The 23,118-nt window shown below is 38.8% G+C and overlaps 1 protein-coding gene across 7 annotated transcripts in view; it reads left to right on the top strand.

Annotated features, from left to right (window-relative positions):
* The window catches only part of MTA1 (metastasis associated 1), a 285,890-nt gene that overhangs the window by 254,196 nt on the left and 8,576 nt on the right, over positions 1–23,118 (top strand). The window lies entirely within an intron of this gene.

Raw genomic sequence — 23,118 nt, 5'->3', positions numbered from 1 at the left:
CTGTCACCCCACTCCCCCCACCCCACCCTTTTTCCCCTTACTTTCTTGTAGGGCAAGATAGATTTCTATACCCCATTGCTTGTATATCTTATTTCCCAGTTGCATGCAAAAACAACTCTTTTTTTTTGAGCATCCACTTTTAGAACTTTGAGTTCCAAATTCTCTCCCTTCTTCCCTCCCCACCCACCCTCCTTGAGAAGGCAAGCAATTCAACATAGGCCATACATGTATCATTATTCAAAACACTTCTACAATACTCATGTTGTAAAAGACTAACTATATTTCCCTCCATCCTATCCTGTCTCCCTTTATTCAATTTTCTCCCTTGACTCTGTCCCTTTTCAAAAGTATTTGCTTTTGATTACCTCCTCCCCCAATCTGCCCTCCCTTCTGTCATCCACTCTCTCTTATCCCCTTCCCCCCTACTTTTCTGTAGGGTAAGATATTCCCTCCTTAAGTCAAAACTGATAAGAGCAAGATTCACTCATTCCCTTTCACCTGCCGCCTCTTCCCTTCAAGAACTGCTTTTTCTTGTCACTTTTACGTGAGATAATTTACCCCATTCTATCTCTCCCTTTCTCCTCCCAATATATTCGTCTCTCACACCTTAATTTTATTATTATTATTTTTTAGATATCATCTCTTCATATTCAACTCACCCTGTGCCCTCTGTCTATATATATGTGTATTCCCTTCAACTACCCTAATACTGAGAAAGGTCTAATGAGTTACAAATATCATATTTCCATGTAGGAATGTAAACAAAACAGTTCAACTTTAGTAAGTCCCTTATGATTTCTCTTTCCTGTTTACCTTTTCATGCTTCTCTTGATTCTTGTATTTGAAAGTGAAATTTTCTATTCAGCTTTGGTCTTTCATTGAGAAAGCTTGATAGTCCTCTGTTTTATTAAAATTCCATATTTTGCCTTGGAGTATTATACTCAGTTTTGCTGGGCAGGTGATTGTTGGTTTTAATCCTAGCCACTTTGACCTCTGGAATGTCATATTCCAAGCTCTTCGAACCCTTAATGTAGAAGCTGCTAGATCTTGGGTTATCCTGATTGTGCTTCCACAATACTCAAATCGTTTCTTTCTGGCTGCTTGCACTATTTTCTCCTTGATCTAGGAACTCTGAAATTTGGCGACAACATTCCTAGGAGTTTTCTTTTTGGGATCTTTTTCAAGAGGCAATGGGTGGATTCTTTCGATTTCTATTTTACCCTCTGGTTTTAGAATATCAGGGCAGTTTTCCTTGATAATTTCTTGAAAGATGATGTCTAGGCTCTTTTTGTGATCATGGCTTTAAGGTAGTCCAATAATTTTTAAGTTTTCTCTCCTGGATCTGTTCTCCAGGCCAGTGGTTTTTCCAATGAGATATTTCACATTGTCTTCCATTTTTTTTCATTCTTTTGGTTCTCTTTTATAATACCTTGATTTCTCATAAAGTCACTAGCTTCCACTTGTTCCAATCTAATTTTTAGGGTGGTATTTTCTTCAGTGGTCTTTTGGACCTCCTTTTCCATTTGGCTAATTCTGCCCTTCAAGTCATTCTTCTCCTCATTGGCTTTTTGGAGCTCTTTTGCCATTTGGGTTAGTCTATATTTTAAGGTGTTATTTTCTTCAGTATTTTTTGGGGTCTCCTTTAGCAAGTCATTGACTTGTTTTTCATGATTTTCTTGCATCACTTTCATTTCTCTTCCCAATTTTTCCTCTACTTCTCAATCACTTGCTTTTCCAAATCCTTTATGGTCTCTTCCATGGCCTGAGACCAATTCATATTTTTCTTGGAGACTTTTGAAGTAGGCTCTTTGACTTTGTTGACTTCTTCTGGCTGTATGTTTTGATCTTCTTTGCCACCAAAAAAAGATTCTATAGTGTGAGTCCTCTTACACTGCCTGGTCATGTTCTCAGCCAACTACTTGACCCTTGAGCTTTTTGTCAGGTTATGACTGCCTTTAGGGTGAAGAGTGCTTTGTCCCAAGCTTTAGGGGCTTTGTACTGTTGTTTTCAGAGCTACTACATGGCAAGGTCTGTTACACCAGTGCTCCCCTTCCTTCAGGAACTGCCAAGCAGGGCAAAGCAAGAGAACTCTGCCTCCACACCAGCAAAGCAATCCCTGCACTCCTGCTCTGATCTGCAGCTTGATTCCTCCCACCTGGTCTGCCAGGGACTTTGGAAGCAGCTGACTCTGGGGCTTTGGAAGCAGCTGCCAGAGCTTACTGCTGCTGCTGCCGCCACACCACCTCCACCGCCCCCTGGGGCTGGGGCCGAACTGCACACTTCTCTCACCTAGATCCAGCAGGTTCCCCACTAAACCTGCTCCATTGTCTTTGGTGTTTGTGGGTTGAGAAGTCTGGTAACTGCCACAGCTCAGTGATTCAGGGCCCTAAGGCCTGCTCTGCCCGACTCCTGGTCTGGTCAGCCCTGGTACAGCCCACCCTGGGCTGTGCTCTGCTCCCAGCAAGGTGCAATAGACCCTTCCCAGCAACCATCCAGACCGTCTTGGGCTGGAGACTTGTTTCCCTCTGTTCTAGAGGGAATTTGTTCAGAGCCATTTTTTACAGGTGTTTGGAGGGATTTGGGGGAGAGCTTAAGGGAGTCCCTGTTTTCCAGCTGCCATCTTGGCTCCGCCCCCTGGATTCTATTTTTAGTATCACACAACTTTCTGGCATACCCTGTGCATTTCTTGGGCTTTGTGTGGCTATGGCCTTTGTTAGGAATGTCTTCCTTGCACACTTTATACCCGCTATTACAGGAACACAGCTGGCTGTTGTTGTTCCTATAATAGGCTTTAAAGCATTACCACATAGCATCCAAACTCCCATAGGACAATCCGGAGATGGATGACTAGAGTGGTACAGAGTCAGGGCTTAAAATTGGCAGCATTCAGGCTCTGATTTTTAGAGGCCTTTTAGATTTGCTTTTATAGGTTTCTATTTATGTGTTATCTGAGACTATTCATTTTCTACCATTTTGGTTTACCCGCTACCTGAAGAATCCATCTATCTTTTACTCTTCCTCTTCTATCTCTTTCAAAGTTTTTAGGGGTTTTTTTTTGTCTTTTACTATCTGCTTATATGCTCACTAAAATAAGGCAGTGGTTGTGATGTAAAAGGCTTGAGGATAAAAAAAGATTATGAAGATCTTTGGCAGGGGGGTTGATTGGGGGCGGGAATCAGGGGTTCTTCCAAAAGTTACTTGAACTATTTCCATTTACAGTGTACTCAGTACAAACAGAATTTGTTGCAGGAGATCAGGTTAAGTGAATTCTGAAAGTCTTCTCACATGGGAAGCTTCATTCCTTGCCCTTTTGTAGTTACGCAGTTTAATATATTCCCAGGTTTAACATAGTCTGTAGACTTCATTCTTGAGGTTAGTGTGCAAAAAGAACTCTTTACACCTTCTGGAAACTCAATAATCGTAGCTACATATGAGCACAATGCAAAAACATTAAACCAAACACAAATAGCTCTTACAATTTTTGCATCCAATACGGGGAAGTGCTTCAAGAAGTGGGGTAGAAATCAGGGTAATGGCAGTGAGAATGTAACCAGGATATAAGTAGCCTACAGAACATGGTTGAGAGAACTCAGGCTCTTTAGTTTTTGAGAAGAGAAGGCTTGGGTAGGACATCACTGTCTTTAGGTACTCAAAGGGCTATCTATCATGTGTATTAGATTTAGTCCCTTTGGCCATGATAAGAAGAACAGGAAGAAGTGAGAACAGGAATTTACAGAGGCTGACTTCACCCAGATGTAAAGAATAACTGTCTGACAAATTAGAGCTCTCTAAAAGTATAATGGGCTGCTTCAGGGTTCTTTGTCATCAGGTATATTCAAGTAGAGGCTGTATGACCTTTGTGTTAGATGTTACTTAGGGATTTAGGAGGTCTCTTCCAGCTCAAAGATTGTGTAATTCTAAGGATGGAAGTAAAAGTTTGGCTGAGATTTCAAAGTAGAAGCATCCTAGGAGAGAGGGCATTTCTGACTAGAACTGGAAATGGAGGAGCCTAGACATGTACAGAAGTGATACGAACAGATTAAAGGGACCAGGGCTTTGGCTGGGATGTAGGAGAAGTTGAGATTGTAACTTGCTTCTGTCTTGAAAAGGGCTTTGTTGCAGCCCAGGTTCAGGACAGCGAGCTTGATCTGTGGAGTAATGGGGAGTTGGCATTATACCTATCCTGACTGTGGTTGATTGGTTGGTCACATGCCTTTTGGACTTATACCATAGCTCCCTGAGGGTTCACACACACTCACATGCGCGCGCACACACACACACACACACATCTCTTCCCCTCCCTTCCCCCTCCTCCCACACACACACACATGCCTTACACACAGACACACATGCCTTATACACACACACACTTTGAAGACTACCTCTCTAGGATATTGCTCCAGCATTTTGCATCGTTCTTTCCAGAGTGAAGAGAGATGCAAAACCTGCTGTATGCTTTGCCCAGAAACCATGTGAAATAAGGTGTCCAGTCTTGGCTGAGGCCATTCATAGGCCTGACTGGCATCAGACTGAAGTCTTCTTCTGGGCAGGAGCTGATTGTTTCATTCAGGTGATGTGACCTATTGAGTTAGTAGGCTGTGATCATTCCAGTTATTCTTGAGAAGGCAAGAATCCAGAGTCCTCAGAAAAATTTAATGTTCTCAGAGATGACATTATTTCTTATTCCTAGAGCTTAAATGCTAGAGTATAGCTATGTGTAAGTATATATATTTCATAGAGAGTGTCAGTACTTAGTATATACATCAAATGGCATAGAGTCTAAATCAGGGGTGAGAAACCTGCGACCTTGAGGCCACATGTGGCCCTCTAGGTCCTCAAGTGCTGCCCTTTGACTGAATCCAAACTTCAGTCCTTAATCCCTTAAGGGGAATTTGTTCTGTGAAGTTTGAGTTCAGTCAGAGCTGCACTTGATGACCTAGAGGGCCACATGTGGCCTCAAGGCTGCAGGTTCACCACCCCTGGTCTGAATACTTAAAGGAACAGTTAATCAAATTGGTCAGAGAAATAGATATTAAAGTTATAATTTTTGAGCATCTCAATATGCCCCTTTCAGACCTATATAACTCTAATTAGTGAGTAAGTGAGTGAATGAATGAATGAATAAGAAGAATATCAAAGACAAGAACACAATTTGGAAAAATTTAAGCTCTTTGGCAACTACCAAATAGGAATAGAAAGGACTTTACATAGTCCTAAACTACACAAGGAAGCTTTACTAATATTGACCATGGGGTGTAACAACCTTATCAAAAAAGAGTAGAAAAATCAGAAAAATAGTCATTAAGTATTAACAATGTGCCCAGGTACTTTATAAGTGCCAGAAATACAAAAAAAGGCAAAAGACAAGTCCTCTGTCCTTGAACTCATAGTCTAATGCGGGAGACAACAAACAAGCAACTATGTAGAAACAAGCTATATACAGGATAAATAAGAAATAATCAAAGAAGAGAAGGCACTAGAATTAAGAGGGATTGGGAAAGACTTCCTGTGGAAGGAGGATTTTACCTGGGATTTGAAGGCAGCCAGGGAAGCCATGAGGCAGAGATGAGTAGGGAGAACATAAATACAAAACAATATTATTTGCTGATCATAATGCAATAAAAATACTAATCAATAAATGGTCCCTAAAAAAGAATTAAAACATAATTGGAGACTAAATAAAAATTCTAAAGAACTGGTGGGTCAAGAAACAAATTAGAGAAACAATAGAAAATTTCATTAAAGAAAAAATGACATGTAATGGGATAATATACCAAAACTTGTACTGTGATATTCTAAGGGGAAAATGTATCTAAAAGCAGTTGTGAAATGAAAATTTATATCATCAACAGAAAAGAGCAAATCAGTGAATTTACTCTGCAATTTAAAAGCCCAGACGATAGTTTCAAAAAGTTTGCCAGTCCCTCTGGCCTCAGTACCTGTCCAGCTGCAGTGCTAGACATACACAGAAGATGTAAATGTGGGACATGGGGAGGTGTAATAGGAACAAGCAGATTTCATTGATAATTTTCTGTGGCAGACTATATTTTTATCATCACATAACTGAGAGATTTGGAAAATATAATTCTGCTTTATAATTTCTTTATTGATTTATAAAAAGAGAATTTGCCTCAGTAGAACAAAATACTGCCTTTAAGGCTCCCCTCATACATAGCACCTACCTACATACTAATTAAAATTATATAAGTCTCTGATAGGTGTGACAGCTTTTTTTTTTTTAAGCATTCAGCTGATTATTCATGACAGGTAAAATGAAAAGCAGGGATCCATGTGTTCACCCTAGGTACCCACTCTGGTCCTGGAAAATGTTCTGTGTAAAAGTCCAAACAGAAGAAGGTCACTGTGGATGATGTGATTTTTCAAATCCTATTTACAAATCATACCTATACACATCACATTGTTCTAGAATATGACAAACCTAGGGAAATTCAGTTTATCCATCTGAATAAGAGAATAGATGTACCCTAGAGGATGACACATAGCCACACAGTGAGCCCACTCCTTTGGTACGGTAGTACTTTAATGGGTGCTGCAGATAGACAGATGATCTTACTCTACTCTTTAAATTTTTAACAAGTCACTTCCTGGCCATTTCCAAACCATGCCACATGAGTTTTGGATATCTTTCTCATCCTCATCCTACTGGAACGTAGATTCTGCCCCTGGGACCTTGGACTTTGATAGTAAGAAAAGAAATTAGGAAGCCATGAATGAACTCTCAATGAAAACATCTTCTGGACCAGTTAGATTCACAAGTTAATTCTATCAGACTTTAATTAATTTAGTTAATTAATTCCAATACCATATAAATTGTTCACATGAATAACAGTTGGCAACCTTCCAGTCTCTTTCTAAGATACCAATGTATTCTTGATACCTAATCCAGGAAGAGACAAAGCAAAGAAAGAAAACTACTGGCTACCACCCCTTACTTAGGCCTGAACATTGACCTAAAACTCTTAAATAAAATGTTAGGAAGCTTGTAGCTTACTACAAATGTAGCTTAGTACAATAACATATTAGAAAGATTACACACGATGACCAGGTTAGATTTATACCAAGAATTACAGATTGGTTTAACGTAAGGAATCAGATTATAAATATAATAAATTATGTTAATGATATAAATAATAAAAGCCATATGATGATATCCATAGAAGCTGAAAAGGCTTTTGACAAAACCTATCATTTCTCTTAAAGATTCCAGAAATCTTAGGAATAAGTGGACCTTTCCTTAATATTGTCAGTAAATAAATATATGTATTTTATACAAGTGTATACGTATATATATATATATATATATATATATATATATATATATATATATATATATATATATATATATATATATGTGATATGTGCATGTATGTATACACATATGTGTTTATTTGTGTGTACATATGTATGCACGTGCATATATATGAATATACATTATATAATGGAGAAAATAGATTTTTTTTTTTCCAGTAAGAACAGGAATAGAGCAAGGGTACCCATTATCAGCCCTGCTATTTAACATAGTGCTAGAGATTCTAACCATAGCAAAAAGACAAGAAAATTGAAGAAATAAGGACAGGCAAAAAGTAAACAAAATTAATGAATTTTGTACATGATGTGGTAGCATATTTAGAACAACCCTTGAAACAATAACTTAAGCAAAGTTGCAGAATACAAATTAAATCCACATAAATAATCTCTTCATACACATACACACATACACACGAAGTGCTAGAAAGAGAAAATCCACTTACAATAACTACAAAAGCTAAAAGATATTTTGGAGTTTAATGATGTAATCAGGAGCAATATGCATATAACTATAAAACATTCTTTGTAGAAATAAAGACATACCTAAGTTATCAGAAAAACATTTATTACTTGTGAGTAGGTTGAGCCAATATAATGAAAATTACAATACTTCTTAAATTACCTATTTAGTGCTATACCAAAGGAATTCCCAAAGGAGTATTTCATAGAGATGGCAAAAATAATAATGAAATTCCTGTGGAGAAAGAAAAGGTAAAGAATATGAAGGGTAATAATGAAAAAAAAAGGAGAGGAACAGGGTCAATCAGTACCAGATCTTAAACTATACTACAAAGCATTAATTGTTAAAAATGATTTGCTACTGGCTTAAGAAATGGAGAGGTCACTCAGTGGAATGGTGTATGTATACAACACACAACACCATAACTTAAAGTTTCATAAACTCAAAGACCACAGTTACTGGGAGAAGGACTTTTGACAAAATACTGTGAAAACTAGACATTAGTATGGAAGAAATTAGATTTAGACACCATAAACCAAAATAAGTTCCAAGTGATTATATGACCTGGAGGAGATCATGTAATTTGCAGAGCAAAGAAATTACCTTTCAAATCCACAGATTTGATGTTCATGAGTTCATGGCTAAACCAAGGATAGAGAGGATCACTCAAGATAAAATGATCAATTTTTATTGGCACAAACAAATCTAATGAAGAAAAAATTAGAAGGGAAACCAGGGGAAGTTTCTAGAAGTTCTCCAGAAGTAACTAGGGAAATTTCATGGTCTTCTCCAGTCATCTTTGAGCCCAAGACTATAAAATCTGACACTGCTTCCATTTCTTCTCCCTCTATTTGCTGGAAGGTAATGTGACCAGTTGCCAGATCTTAGTTTTTTTGATGTTAAGTTTCACATCAGCTTTTCCACTCGTCAAGAGACTTCTTAATTCCTTTTCACTTCCTTCTATCAGAGTAGTAATCATCTGCATATCTGAAATTGTTGATATTTCTCTCAGCAACCTTAATTCTGGCTTTTGATTCACCTAGCCTGTCATTTCTAATGATGTACTCTGCAAGTAAGTTAATAGCCTTGTCATACTCCTTTTCCAATCTTAAACCAGTCAGTTGCTCCATGTTTGGTTCTAACTGTTGCTTCTTGGCCTGAATACAGGTTCCTCAGGATGATCTGGTACTATAATCTCTTTAAGGACATGCCACATTTTGTTGTGATCCACACAGTCAAAGACTTTAGTGTAGTCAATGAAGCAGAAGAGGAAGTTTTTCTGGAACTCCCTTGCTTTCTCCATATTCCAGCAAATGTTGACATTTTGGTCTCCAGTTCCTCTGCCTCTTCAAAAACCAGCCTGCTCCTCTAGTAAGTCTCGGTTCACATGTTGCTGGAGCCTAGCTTGTAGAATCTTAAAAATAATCTTGCTGTCATGTGAAATGAGTGCAGTTGTTCAGTAATTTGAACATTTTTTGGCATTGCCTTTCTTTTGTATTGGGACATAAACTGATCTTTTCCAGTCCAGCGGCCCCTGTTGTGTTTCCCAAATTTGCTGGCATATTGAGTGCAGCACTTTAACAGCATCATCTCTTAGGGTTTTAAAATAGCTCTGCTGGAATTCCATTACCTCCACCAGCCTTATTGTTAGCAGTGCTTCCTAAGGCCCGCTTTACTTCATTCTCCAGGATGTGTGGTTCTAGATCAGTAATCACATCATCATGGTTATCATTGATGTTGAGATCTTTCTTGTATAGTTCTTTTGTGTATTCTTGCCACCTCTTCTTATTCTCTTCTGCTTCTGTTCAGTCCTTACCATTTTGTCTTTTATCATGCCCATTTTTGTTATCTCTAATTTTTTTGAAGAGATCTCTTGTCTTTTCCATTCTATTGTTTTCTTAGTTTTTTTATTTAAGAAAACCTTCATATTTCTCCTTGCTATTCCCTGGAATTCTGCATTAAATAGGATATATCTTTCCCTACCTTTTGCCTTCCTTCTTTCCTCAGCCATTTGTAAAGTTTATAAATGGTAGAAAGAGAATGAGAATGAAGTAGCTTAAACAAGATTGGGAGAGTAAGGGAAAAATAAGTTAAAAGACAACTCCAATGCTGCACTCTTGTATCCCTGTACAGATGAGTGTGCCCTTCAAAATGGGAGAGGCAAGAAGTTTAGAAGGAAATTTGTTGAGTTGAGTTTTGGATATATTGAGTTAGAGATACCAGGGTATCCTGGCAGAGATTTCTCAGGTTGGCATTGCAGCATAAAGTTTAGGAATACAACTAGAGCCAGATAAAGATTTGTAGCCACCTATGTAGAGCAAATTTAATCCATGGTGGCTAATGAGATCACCAAATCACAGTATAAACAAATAAAAGTAGAGAACCCAGAATAGAGCATTGGGGACCATTGCAATCAGTGCAGCACATGAATGATGATCTATCAAAAGAGACAGACACTAAGAAGCTAACAACAGAATCAGGAAAGAACATATCTCAGAGTCCAAGGGTGGTACAAGAGTACACAAAGAAAGGATGTTCATGCAGAGAGCAAGCAGTTTCAGTATAGAGGGCCAGACAGGGTTGAGGAGTAAAAGTAAGGAAATGAAGCTAATGAATGTAAAAAAAAAAAAATAGGAACTTGGGAATCTAAGGGAAGAGAACTCTTAAGTTCAGTGACCTTAATAAAAGGGTTGGCTGTAGCAAGAAAAAGGGGCATTTCTAACTACAATACATAGCAAAGGAAGAGAAAAGGTTGCAGAGGGGTTTAAGGAAACAGAATAGGGGAGAAGAGACAGCTCACTTCAGATGTCATTGATTTTTCTCGATGATACAGGCTAGATCTTCTCCTGATAGGAATTGGACAGAGGGGGTGCTAAGAGGCTTGAGAAGAGAAGAGTATTGGAATAAGTGCTGTAGGGATAATGGATATGACCTAAAATCTGACTGTTACTGGGGGTCGATGCAGTAGAGTGAAAATGTTGATCGCTGATCTCCAAAGTGGAAACTGTTTCCCCGTGGTATCTGTGATCAGACTGTAGAAAATGGGTAGATGAGTCACATGTCATAGTAAACGTTAAACATGGCATTAACTCCAGTAGGGCTACAACTAAGCCAGACTCAAAATTTATCTCATTCAACCCTGTCCTCCATGGTATAAAGTCCCAATCTTCTCCTTTCAAAGCCAGGCATAGGTTCCTCAAGGCTGTACTAAACTAAGAGCTGCTCAGGCACCCACAGCAGCAGCCACACAGGTACCGTAGGGAGACTATTGCTTCCCCACATACCCACACCAAGGCCCCTAAATAACCATGTAGCAGAAGCAGGCACTTCCCAGGGGACAAACACTGTGCTCCCAGGAAGTGAATGGTGAATAAGAACCTAGCCTTCTCCTTTTTCTTTTCGGGCGGATAGTCACACAGAATGAGTAGACATGGATGGTTTATGATCATATTTCACAGATTTCATTGCCTCAGCTTTCCTCCCAAACCACGCTTCTTCCAAACTTCCTTTTTAGTATCAAGGTCCTTCAAGTCACATAAATTCACAACATAAATGACATCTTTCAGGTCACATAAGTTCACAACTTCAGTGATATCTTTGACTCCTTATTCTGCCTCACACACCTCATGTCTAGTTAGTTGCCAATTTTGTAATTTCTACCTCCACAATAGCTTTCAGCTCTACTCACATACTCTCTACTCACCAGCCTAGTTCAGGTTTTAATTACTACTCACTTGGACTATTACAGCAGTCTTCTAGTTGGTTTCCCTGCCCTCTCTTCCCTCTCAGATTGATTTCATCTTTCACCTAGCTGCTAAAGTTTTAACTTTGGCCATGTCATGCATCCTCCCTAGGCTTCAGTTTCCCCATCTGTAAAATGAGGAGTTTGAATTAGAAGGCCTCTGAAGTCTTCCAGCTCTAGAACTTTGATTAAGTTCAGGTCTGATCAGTTCATACCCCAACTGGATAAACTCCAGGGTCTCCCTGTTGACTCTGATCAAATATTATTTCATCTTTAACTCATCCTTTTTTTTTAAATTCCTATTTTTAGCCCAGTAGTTCCTGTATGTAATTTGTAAATGAGTAAATATACATATATTGAGTGTCCATCCTCAGAAAAGGTATACTTATAAGGGTGTGCATTCAAAAACATTTGGACACCACTGAAGTGTAAATCATGGAACTTGAGAAACAGTCTGGGATGTTTGAGGGGACATCAGTATTAAGTTAGTCTTTGTGATTTAGAAGTGGAATAAAAATATAGACAAATGGTACTTAAAGTTAGTGCTACAAAGTTTATTAGCAATAGACAGCAGCATTGTTTGAAACCAAAAGTTGCAAGGAAGTACTTGGAATCAACTTTTCTGGTTCCTAATTTCTTAGTGATCTTTTCTGTTCCCTGACAGTCCATGCATCTCATGTGGTAATTTCAGTTAAGTCCTTGTTTAGAATTCTAGTGTAGGTCTGAGCAGCGCCTGCTTCAGAGAGATAATATGTATCAAGTATTTTGCAAGTCTTAGAGAGTTACATAAATGTTAGTTCTTCTTATTGCTATGTAAGCAGTGCCTAGCTAGAGTAGTGGATCTCCTTTCTGTGCTTATTCAAGAACATCTTTCAAGCCTTAGAGGTTCTTTCTTCTAACTGTAAGATCTAATGTTCATATATGACAATCTGGCTCTAGCCTCCTTTCTACATTTGTACTTCAATCAATCACCTTGCATTTATTAAATTCTTACTATTTGCTAGGTTCTGAGGATATAATGGCAAAAATGAAACAATCCTCTCCTTCAAGTAGTTTACATTTTATTGAAGGGAACAACATGTACACATATAGGTATATGCAGGTTATATGAAAAATAAGTAAGTTTTGGAAGGGGAAGGCATTAGCAATTGGGAGATTCAAGAAAGTTTTCTTATAGAAGAAGGGTTTTTAACCTGGGCTCTCTGAACTTTTATAGAGTAAAATTATTTCAGTATAATTTGTTTCCTTCATAATCCTTTATATTTTAGTTTATGCGTTTAAAAACATTATTCTGATAAAGGGTCCATTGGCTTCATCAGACTGCCAGAGAGGCTTATGTAGACACAGAAGGTGGGTCTTGAGTTGAGGGTTGAATAAAACAAAGGTACCCACTAGTGCAAAACACAGAGATAGAAAATGGAGTATTATATATGAGGAACAGCAACAAGACCAGTTGGGCCCATAGAATATTTAGTGAAGAGTAATACAGGAAAAGACAGGTTAGCATGCAAGTTCTGAAGAGTTATAAATGCCAAACAGGAGGTCATAGTCTATCCAAAAGGCAGTAAGAAGCCATAGATGTTTATTGCATAAGGGTATGTCATGGTCAGATTTATGCTTTAGGAAAATCACATTGGCAGTTGTGTGTAGGATGATTTGGAACAGGGATAGATTTGAGGCAGAGAAACTAGTTAGGAAATTATTACATTAGACATTTGAGGTGATGAAGGCATGAGAAAGAAGAGACTCAAGGAAAAGAGAATGATTGATGATGTCAGAAGTTATAATGAGGTCAAGAATGATGAGGCTGTAAGATTTGGCAAGTAAGAGATCATTGTTAGGATAGAATTAAAAAATTACCTTGCCTCACTGTGGGTCCAGTTGAGGTACCATAAATATGAAGTGGACCCAGTCATCATGGTTGCATGATTTCTCTCTCCGCATCATGAAATAGCACATAAGTAGGAGTTTAGTAGGGTTGGATGGTAGGAATAATTCACAGGAATTTGGTAAGCTGTAAGGGAGTACAGAATAAGGGGAACAAAGGATTTGAGACTTGAAAGTAGGTTAAGGCTAAACTACTTAACTATAAGATCAAGACTAGAAAGAAAAGTGAAGCCAACCAGGGGATCACCTGGGGGAGTAATAAGGAGTATAGAGACTTGATGGTTTTGATAAGGACAAAGAATAGGTGTAGGAGGAATGAGGCATAGAAAAAGATGCAATGATAGGTTATAGTCAGATAAGGAATTTCAGAATTGCTGATCTTTAAAGTAGAACATTTGTGTTTAGTGGTGATTTTAACAAGGTTGTGAACATTTCTTTATGTGGCTTAAGTATAGTGAAGGAATAGGTCATAGAAGTTGAGGGAATAGAAGGGAAGGAAGATCTTCTCAAATTATGCTGCATTTGATATTCTATCTAATTCCATGCTCTCTCTTCTCTGGGTTTTTGTGATACTGCTCCCTCTTCTATCTGTCTAACTACTCTGTCTCTTTTGATGATTCTTCATCCATATCATACCCCCTAGGTTCTGTCCTAGACCCTCTTCTCCCTCTACCCTCTCTCTTTATTTTGGCTCTTTATTGGCTTCCTTGAGTTTAATTATCTCATGCAGATGACTTCCAGATTTGTATATCCAGTACAAATCTCTTGCCTGAGCCTCGTGCCTTTGGGCATTTCTGATTGAATATCCTGGAGACATCTCAAATTCAGTGTCTAAAACTGAGCTCTTTTATCTCTCCTTCAAAACTCTCCCCCTCCTTCCAGATTTCCCTATTTCTGTCAAAGGCACCACCATCCTTCCCATCTACCAGATTTGTAATTTCAGTATTCTCTTTTGCATTCAGTTGTTAAAACTTGGCGTTTCTACCTTCAGTATCTCTTGTACTTGACCCCTTCTCTCAACTGATTATAGCTATCTATCACCTTACTTCAGGCCTTTATCTAGATTATTGCTGCAGTCTACTAATTGTTCCTACTGGATCCAGTCTCTCACCATTCTAGTCCGTCTTATACACTGCCACCCACGAAATTTTCATTAAGCACAGATCTGACCATATGATTCCCCTATTCAATCAAATCTAGTGACTTTCTTTTGCCACTAGGTTAATATAAACTCCTCTTAATCTTTTAAAGCCCTACACAGTCTGACCCCACCCTATCTTCCCAACCTCACTGGACCTCACTTCTCCTCTAGAACTCTGCAGTCCTGCAAACTGGTCTTCTCTCTCTTCTTTACAAATGGCATTCCATATCCTGCCTTTGCACTGGTTATCAACTATTTCTAGAATGCATTCCCTCCTTAAAACTGCCTCAGAGTCCCTCTCTTTTGGCATCTCAAGCACTGTTTTCTTCATTAAACCTTCTCTGATTTACCACTACCACCACGCCTAAGGCAGTGCCTTCTTAAACTACCAATTTTTAACTAGAGCCAGGGATTGATTACTGTGAATAATAAATTCCACAAAATGATCTCATTATTGAAATTTTCATCACATATTTCCATTCAGCTAGAACCATATTTTACATATAATTATACATTTTACATATATTTGTACTATTTCCATATGTAAATATGTTAATGTTTTACATATAAGCATATTTTACATATAATTACAATTTCAAATGATATGAATTTACTTTACCAAATTTGCCCTTAATCCTAAAAAAAAATTTCACCAGAGAAGCAGACATAGACTTCCCTCTTATCCATTTACAGTTGAACAGTATTGATCTCTGTTTTATTTAACCTAGGAGTTTCTAACTTGGCATCCATGAACTTACTTTCTTAGTATTTTGATGACTGTTTCAGTATTCAGGTTTCCTCTGTAATCTTTTCTCTTTTTTTAAAAATTTATTTATTTTTCATTTGCAGCATTCAGTTCCACAGGCTTTTGAGTTCCAAATTTTCTCCCGCTCCCCAAGATGGCATGCAGTCTGATACAGGCTCTACATATACACTCACATTAAACATATTTTCACATTAGTTATGTTGCAAAGAAGAATTATAACCAACGGAATGAACCACGAGAAAGAAGAAACAAAACAAAAAAGAGAAAGCAAATAGTATGATTTGATCTGCATTCAGAATACGTAATTCTTTCTCCAGATGTGGATAGCATTTTCCACCATGAGCCTTTTGGAGTTTTGTTAGAACCTTGCATTGCTGAGAAGAGCCAAGTCTATCAAAGTTAGTCATTGCATGTTGTGGCTGTAACTGTGTACAATGTTCTCCTGGTTCTGCTCCCCCTCTCTTTTCTTCTTTATGTATTAAAAACATTATTGGGCTTTTTCATAGGCCAGAAGAATCCATGACACAAAAAAGGTTAAGAGCTCCCTGGTTTAGATGGAAATCCTGTCCTAGTTAATAACAGTATATACTTGAAGTCATAGTCTCTAACAGATTTGTAATGTAGTATGAAGAACAAAATTGAAATAATTTTCTAATTCTCTCCTTTTTTTCCTCCATCCCTGTTGAGTTTACTGAAGTAATCAGGTTTTTCTTTCACTTCCTCAAAGTCAGACTAAGATATTTCCCTGCCTCTGTCTCTCCCTTCTCTTTCCCCTCTCCTTTTTTCCCCATTCCCTCTCCCCTCTTTCCCACTATCATTCAACAACCTTTGTACCTTCAAAGTTCAGTCTCACTCTATCATGGTTTATCACCCATTTAAGAATATGGTGACTGTAGTCTGCCAGTCCCCAGGTCATTCTCTCTCTTTTCTTGGTGAGTTTAGTGCCTAGCTATCTGTTTTCTTCCCCTCAATTCCCCAACCTCCATCCCTTGCTTCCTAATTCCTCAGTCTCCTATCTCATGACCTACTCTTTTACTCTGCCTTAGCCATACAGAAAGATGTTCACACCTAGCATCTCCTTATCACCCACAGGTATTCCACTTCCAAGATCAGAAACTCTTGACTGCTGTCTGATACTCTCTAATCTATCATTCTGTCTCTTCTTATGCCATTCTTTATTTAACTCACGGCTTCCATTTCCTCAGGCCATTGTCTTCTGAGACCATTATCCCTACTATGGCTTGACTTTCCTGTTTTCCCAAAGTCGACCTTCTGGTTAACCAGCTCAATACCATATTGTCACCTACTCTCCTATCCCTTGCCCCCTTGCCTTATCACTGGTCATACCTTGTTAAGGATTTCTCTCAGCCCTGAATTACTCCTACCATCTATTCCTCTGTTTCTGCTTATGTTCTGTTGAACAGTTTTGAAGGAAGTTAAGCATCTATGCAGACTGGGTTCACAAAAAATTTATATCCTCTAACGTCAACCGGGCCCTCACTGTAGCCAAGACAATCTTTTTACTCCTCCTAATCTATTAGGTTCGCTATCCTTTTCCCCACAGAACCCATTCTAAATCCTATCTTCTCAAGCTTTCACACTTCCCCTTTTTCTCTCCCTCTCATCTGTAGACCTTATAATTTGCAAAAAGTAGAGGCCATTCACTGTGAACCCACTCTCTTTACATTGGTCTGTACTACTAAGAAGTAACCCTTCTCACCAAGGCCAATTTCATTATATATGACATTAATCCCATGCCCTACTATCTTTTCTGGTAGGTTTCATCCTCTAATCTTTTGTCTCTCTATTTCCCTGCTACCTGCAAACATGCCTAAGTGTCCCCCATCCTTAAAAACCTTCATTAGAGCAAACCGTCTCCTCAGGTAATCATCTTTGATCTCTCCTCCCTTTCTCAACCAAAGTACTGAGGAGGAAATCTTCTCATTCATTGCCTTTCCCCCCAGTCACATCTCAAGCCGTCATAAACTGGCACCTGGCTTATTATTCAATTGAAAGATTTCTCTCCAAAGTTACCAATGATCTCTTAATTCCTAAATCGGATGACCTTTTTTTCAATTTTTAATCCCTCTTGACCTTTCTGCAGTATTTGACTACTTCCTTCCCCTGAATGTTCTCTCCCTGGGTTTTTGTGATACTGTTTTCTCCTGGTCCTCCTCCTACCTGTCTGATCTCTCTTTCTCAGAATCCTTTGCCTGGATCATCATCCATATAATTCCCTGGGTATACCCTAGGGCTCAGTCCTAAGTTCTTTCTCTTCTTTCATTTTATGATCTCATTAGCTCCTATGATTTCAGATATCTGTTCTAAGAAGATAACGCTTTTCTCCTGAGCTCCAGTCCTACATTACCAATTACCTATTATCATCATTCTTCTAGTTTTCCAGGTATACAATGTAAGAATTAATCTTGACTCCTCCTAATTGGTCTTCATGTTTCCAGTCTTTCCTCACTGCAGGCCATCTTCCACCCAGCTGCCAAAGTGATTTCCTTAAGCTTAGGTCCAAACACGCATATTAACCTTTTCAGTAAACTCCACTGGCTTCCTCTTGTGTTTAGGATCAAATATAATAACTCTGTTTAGCAACCTGCCCCCTTTCTTTATAGCCCATATGTGGTGAAACATCCCATATAGAACTCCCTGTACTGTATAGTTTAGTCAAACTGGCTTTCCTATTCCTCATAGATGACAATCCATCTCTTACCTAAGTGCCTTTACCTTGGCTATCCCCCCACACTAATATATTCCCAACTCACTTTATTCTGGTAAAATCCTTTATTTCCAATCTATTCTGAGCTCAAATACCACATTCTGCATTATTTTCTTGATCCTCTCCCCCAACTAGTTAGATGGCTTGGTGGATATAGAGAGCTGGGTTTAGAATTTAGGAAGACCTCAGTTCAAATCCGGCTTCATGCACTTACTTGCAGTGTGACTCTAGGCAAGTCACTTAAGCTCTGCCTCAGTTTCCTCGGGTATAATGGTACCCATCTCCTAGAGTTGTTGTGAAACTGCAAAAATATCTAGTATAGTGCCTTGCACCTAGTAGGCACTGAATAAATTCTTATTTCCCACCCTAATAAATACTATTTTCATCCTTTCTTCCTTAATTGCTAGTGCCTTCCCTCCCTAAACTATCATTTATCTTGTATTTTGTTTATATTTATACGTGTCTTTATACCCATGATAGAATTAGCTCTTTGAGAGCAGAGAATGTTTCACTTTTGATTTTGTATCCCTAGCATTTCACACTTCCTGGCTTAATAAATATTTGTTGATTGATTAATTGCCAGCAAACATGGTGGGGTAATTGTCAATTAAAGATAAGTTTCAATTTTAAATTCTTACCACCTCTAGTACCTTGTCAGGGAAGCTGGTTCTATGAACCCTGTACCAACAGTGATTGAAATAGCAGTAAGAAGTATGAAATACTGTCCCAGAAGAAAAGTCAGCTTGAAGACAGACTCTAGGTTTTCTGTTGTCCTCCACACATGGTGATATCTAGAGAAGGGATCTTTTTGTGACATTTTTTTGTGACTCTTAAAAAAAAAAACAACCAACAAAGCAAGCCTTGATGTGTCATTGGTAGGGAGTTTCCAGTTTACAAATAGGTAGCTTATAGATTGCCTTGAAGATATCTCAAAGCCAAATGACTGGTTTGGGGTTTTTTCAAAAAGATACCAAACAAGAACAGAACCAGTCATGATGTGCCTTAGTCATCTTCACTAGGGTGTATTCTGTCATTCTAAAATGCCTTATTATGGCCCTCAAATCAAATTTGTTAGGCACTTCAACTTCTATATCACCTTACCTTTGCTACTAGTTCTTACCTTGTCCAAACTGAGTACTCCTTTTATTCCCATGAGCCTACCTAGAGACAAAGGTTAGGTATTTGGGGGTTTTTGTTGTTCGTCATGTGTGACAATTCATGATAACATTTGGAGTTTTCTTGGCAAAGATACTGAAGTGGTTTGCCATTTCCTTCTCCAGCTCATTTTATAGGTGAGGAAATTGAGGCAAACAGGGTTAAATGACTTGCCCAAAGTCACACAACTGGTAAGTGTCTGGGGCTGGATTTAACCTGCAAAGATACGTCTTCCTGACTTCAGGCCTAGCACTTTATCCACTCCGCCACCCAGCTGCCCGGGTATTCAGATCAGGTTGTTATTTGTTTAAGGGAAATAAGGTCAAATAAAGCAGAGTATTGTCAAGTTACAGACCTCAGAAACTGCGATCTAAGATTCCTCAGACCTGGGCAGTTACACATAGAATTTCCTGGGCTAACTAACCCCCTCCAAGCAGCTGTTACTTTACCTGGAAAAGCCCAACTTTTTCTATTCAAAGCTGGTGTCCCTTCCCCTAAGACCATTATTTCTAGGCCATTAGTCTGCCACGTTTGCAAGGCTTCACCCACAATGTTGTACTGTGAATACTTCCCCCATGGGGGGAAACTGAGTTTTTAAACCATCTAATTTTCTCAAGGGATCTGAGGGAAATAGCGTTTCTTCACGTAAGGCCAGCATAGAGTTAGGTTAGCCAGAGAAGAGATCATTTGTAAACAGTGAGTGTAATAAGCTCTCTCAGGAGAGTTATGTATAGTGTCTTTGGCCCACCTGATTGCTGCTCTGTACATGATGTAGCAAACTGAACTGGGAGTCTGAAGATTTGGCTGCAGGTTCTACCAGTAGCTAGCTGTGGGACATTGGATAAGTCATGGAATTACAGATTTTTATTGGGAAAGGACCCTGAAGATGATACTGCATAACCTCATTTTTCAGATGAGGAAACTGAGCCTCAAAGAGTCTTGGCGAAGGTCACAGGTAGTAGGGAGCAAAGCTGGGATTAAAACATTGGTCCTATGGCTCCAAATTTGGTCTTTTTTTCCATTATGTCACTCTGCCAGTCCAGACTCCTCAAATTTCCTCATCTGTAAAATAGAGTTGGACTAGATCGTGAAATCTGATATTCTTTGCTTTTTCTCATGAATGATTTTGCATACAGCCTCTGACAAAAAACTATACATTATTTATTACATTACCTATACACAATAAGGTTGATTTTATCCTTGAATCTGATACTGAGAGACTTTAGGGGATAGGGAAAACCTACATGATTCTAACCTCATGTAAAATTCAGTAGATTATTTGAAAAAAAAAAAAAAAGGATCTTTTATCCCAAACCTGGCTTCTCTGCTACTGAGACAGACCTATGTCCCTTACAATGGCAGAGAGCCATGGGGCGAGTGCCTCTACTTAATTATAGCAAATGTTTAGCCCAGTATTTATCCCACTCTGACTTAACTTGATTCTATCCTGAATTACCTCTACAATCTTTCCAATTAAATAATAGTAACAATTCTGCCTTACCAGGGATCCAAGAGACCTACTAGTAAGGAATCATCGTGAGGCTGGTTCCCATCTTGGTTGTTTGTGCCTGTTTGCAGAAACATCTGAGAACAGCCTATAGAAGAGCAGAGGCTACAGAGAACTTCCTGGAAACCTTGGGAAGAACCATGATGGAGTTAGGTCCACACTTGGTTTCTGGAGTAGAATTTCAGGCTTGTTAAAAGTTCCTAGGAGAGTTTAGGTTTGGCAGGATGCACAGCACAACAGTGACTTAGTTTACTTGTCTAAAGTTCGGGTGGCTGAATGGGGAGTAGTTAACTAGGACAGAATTCAGCCTCTTGCAGAGTCTTGCCTAGGGAATAAGCAAAGGGCATCTGCATAAATTGGAATAACACCGAAGTCATCATGTGCTGCCTTCTTGTACTGAAGCTATGAGCAGTTGCTTTAAAAAAAAAAAAAAACCACCAAAAAAATCTCTGGTGTCCCTGGGAATGACAGACAGTGGAGACAGAGTTAACTTCGCGGAGACTGTAATGGAGCTTTCTGCAGAGAATAGCGATGGTGGCCAGCAGATAATAGGGGTGAGGCTGATGAAATTCCTCTTGGTCATTCCTACAATGTCATCTTCACTCTCTCCCTCTTAATATGAGAAGAGGGCACTGGAAACTTCCCATCAGTGGGGAAGCTCTGCATATGACCTGACTCTCCTGGCCATCTGATCCCAGGAAAATGTTCTATAGACATTTTTGATAAGGCAGTGTAATAATCTGCTTTCATCACTGTATCCTGGCTCAGACTCTAGATCCTGGCAGTTTGGGGCCTGGAATTAGTTTTACTCCTCTTTCCTTTTAACATTTCTCTGAAAGCTACTTGTTTATACCTCCTTTAGCTTCAACATCTGTTAGTCATTTACTGTAGAAGAGTAGAAAGGGCTTAATTCTATAAATACAGACTTGCTCAGAGACAATAGATGAAACACCAAACAGGTTGTTTATGGAGACATAAATCCACAGTATAAGAGGTTGAATTTTTATGACTTGTCTTAAGAGGCTTTATTAGACTGTGCCCAACTTCATTGGTGAGAGTGATTCTTGTTTTAAAATAAACTATTGGGGTACCTTATAGATGCCCTATAGAAACAAGTCCTTAAAGCAGCTGATAGCCTATAATGACTTGTTTACAAAACTTTTTTGAAGTTAATGTCAATATGTTGTCTCATGATTAGTAGTAACTGTTTTCTTCCCATAATGATCTCCTTGAGCTCCCATCTCTCGTTTGAACTATCTTTATGAAAGATTGTTAATTATTTCGTTTTACAGAGTGTTTTAACCAACATAGTTGAACCTTATTTAAATTTTTTCAATCTGACTTCTTCTAAATTCACTAGTTTTATCTACCCTAACCTGACCCTTGAACATTGCTTACTTGGTCTGCCTCATCCCTGCTGGTCCTCTGCCTTTGGAAAGGGGAATTGTTAATTTCTGGGTGGATAGAGGAATAGGCATAATGGAGAGGTAAGGGAACAGAGCTGAACTCTATTGTGCCACATTCTGTACTCTTTACCCTGAGGTAGGCAGCTGTTTCTGGGTCCTTCCTCTCCTACCTAGCCAGTCAGGTTTGCATGGCTGACTTTGAAAGTGAATATACCTAGGAACAGGAGCATGTTGACTTAAGTAAGAGATGTGGCCTAAGATATAATTCTGCTAACCTTCTCTTATTAAAGTTAGCTTTTAATCCCAGGAGAGCCAGTAGAAGATGTATGTTAACTCACCTGCTTTTAAAACTTGTCCCTGCATAGCTTCTGCCAGCTGAGCTTCATAGCTTCAGCTCAGATGAGCATCATCAAACATACTGATCCTCAGAGCTTCTCATACTGGTTAGCTAACAGGGATGAAAGAGAGAAGTCCTACCCTCTCTTCTCCCCTCCCGACCAGTGCCCTACCATCATACTCAAATTTCCTGGATTTTTTCGAAGCTCCAGAGTTGAAAAACCTGAGGTTCTGGATCCCAAACTCTAGGCAAATAGATTCAGGAGTCTCTTGTGTATGACTGCAACCTGGCCTTTCTTAGAACAGTTGGAAATTGGATAATGTCAAAGCTTGGTATCCTAGTGTTCAGAGAAGATATTCAGTCTAGTCTCTTTCAGGGCCAAAAGCTGGGAATTTTCTGTGGATGAAATCTCTCCTCCTACAGATATCCATGTGACTGGAGTCAGAGGTTGTTTGCTTTTCTTTTCTCAAAGTGCTAGTATTTCTCACTCCTTATAAGACTTAATTTGTTTGACTGGCCTGCAACTGTTTCCTCATTGTCCAATGCTTAGTGCTACTGCTTTGTGAAAACCTTTCTGAATAGACACAGACAAGGCATTTTGATGGATCCTGATATATTTTATCCTGAAATAAATCAATAAATAAACCTATTCTTTCTCAG

Source organism: Trichosurus vulpecula, chromosome 3, assembly GCF_011100635.1.
Source record: "Trichosurus vulpecula isolate mTriVul1 chromosome 3, mTriVul1.pri, whole genome shotgun sequence".
Taxonomy (NCBI): Eukaryota; Metazoa; Chordata; class Mammalia; order Diprotodontia; family Phalangeridae; genus Trichosurus; species Trichosurus vulpecula.
This window is presented reverse-complemented; position numbering and strand designations above follow the sequence as displayed.